Source organism: Acipenser ruthenus, chromosome 43, assembly GCF_902713425.1.
Source record: "Acipenser ruthenus chromosome 43, fAciRut3.2 maternal haplotype, whole genome shotgun sequence".
Taxonomy (NCBI): Eukaryota; Metazoa; Chordata; class Actinopteri; order Acipenseriformes; family Acipenseridae; genus Acipenser; species Acipenser ruthenus.
In genome coordinates, this window is record NC_081231.1 from 3,936,412 (window position 1) to 3,938,439 (window position 2,028).

Below are 2,028 nucleotides of genomic sequence, written 5' to 3' on the forward strand. Positions count from 1 at the left end.
GCTTCCTCAGCTACCTCCCTCTTCTGAGGGGCTGAGGCCTCCTTTTATGTCAGGCAATTATCAGTCAATTAGCCGGGTGCTAATTGATTGATAATTGCTCCCACCTGACTCAATAAACCTGGGCAGGGAGGAGAATTTAACCCCATCCCTGCCAATATTTACAAGGGCAGAGCCCTGCTCTGCCACACGCCTCTAATCAGTACTTTCTGTTTTCTACATGTTAACCACTCCCTAATCCATGTGCATGCATTTCCTTGAATCCCTACTGCGTTCAGTTTGAGAATTAATCTTTTATGCAGGACTTTGTCAAAACCTTTCTGGAAATCTAAATAAACCATGTCGTATGCTTTGCAATTATCCATTGTTGATATTGCATCCTCAAAAAAATCAAGCAGGTTAGTTAGACACAATCTCCCTTTCCTAAAACCATGTCGACTGTCTCCCAGGATATCGTTACCATATAGGTAATTTTCTATTTTAGATCTTATTATAGTTTCCATAAGTTTACATGTAATAGAAGTCAGGCTTATTGGTCTGTAGTTACCTGGTTCGGTTTTGTCTCCCTTTTTGTGGATTGGTATTTAGTTTGCAATTTTCCAGTCTGTACAACCCCTGTGTCAAGAGACTGTTGCATGTTCTTTGTTAGCGGTTTGTAAATAACTTCTTTCATTTCTTTGAGTACTATTGAGAGGATCTCATCCGGCCCAGGGGATTTGTTTATTTTAAGAGCTCCAAGTCCCTTTAACACTTCTGCCTTTGTTATGCTAAAGTTATTGAAAACTAGATAGGAACAGGTTGACATGTAGGGCATGTTATCCGTGTCCTCCTTTGTAAAAACTTGTGAAAAGTAATCATTTAATATATTTGCTATTTTTTTTTCTTTGTCTATGATTTTGCCATTTGTGTCTTTTAGACATTTAACCTTGTAGCAGGGCGATTGCCCTGCTCGTGTGTATTTAGTGTGGATATAATTTGTATGGGGAAATGGGTTTATTGTGTGTTGTTTTGGAGTTGATTTGTTTAATTGAATTATTGTTTTACAGACAGGCGCTTGATTGAGACTTGCTGCCTGCTAGGCTTGGTTGAGGGCAAGGGCAGCAAGTGCTGTGCTGGACCTCAATCAGCAGGTGGGCGGGTCTTGATCGAGTGTCCGTCAGTTTAAAAGCATCTGCAGGAGATGGTTCGAGGCGACTGCAACGCCATGCCAGAGAGGAGCGGCGTATACTCTGGAGGAGAGGGTCCGCGCTGCAGGAACGACAGCTACGCAACCCTGAGACTGCAAGCGGTGCTTGTGAAGGCAATGCCCAGCCAAGGTCGTATGAAGCAGCACGAGTCGTTGTATGAATACCGGATCGTGAGTAGGTTAGTTAGGGGATAGTGATCCCATGTGATGAATAGCGAGGGTTACGTAGTGTAGCCCGTTCCTGGAGCGGGACGCCTCGTTTTAAGGCTAGCGCTCGCCCTCTGGGGCACCTTTTTATTTGTAGTTTTTGTACTGTGTTTTATTTTGTATTTTTGTACAGCTTGCTGTAGTGTCCTCTGTGCGTTACCATGGTTGGTAACGTCACATGACCACCTTTACATTCGTTTCTGTTTGTATTAATAAATCCTGCACGCCTGTGCCGGCGTTTCAACTCCACCCCCAGTTGTCTCTCTGTTTTGCTAAACAGCGGCTATTCACGCAAGTGATGAAGACCCGGTCACAAACCTCCTCTTTGAATATTCTCTTAATAATATTGGAAAAACATTTTGGAATTGGTTATAGCCCCCTTAGCAATATTGATTTCTATCTCTCTCTTGGCCTTTCTAACTTCCTTTTTGACTTGTTTTTGCAGTCCCAAGTACTCTTTCTGTGTACTTTGTTTTTGGTCCCTTTTAAGTGACTTTTTTCGCTGAATATTTTTTAATGGATCTATTAAACCATTTTGGGCATTTTGTTTTAGATTTAGGTTTGTCTACTTCTGTTAGTCTCTGTTTCATACCTTCATACAAAAGTTCATGGAAGGCAAAATGCCAGCAATCAATATT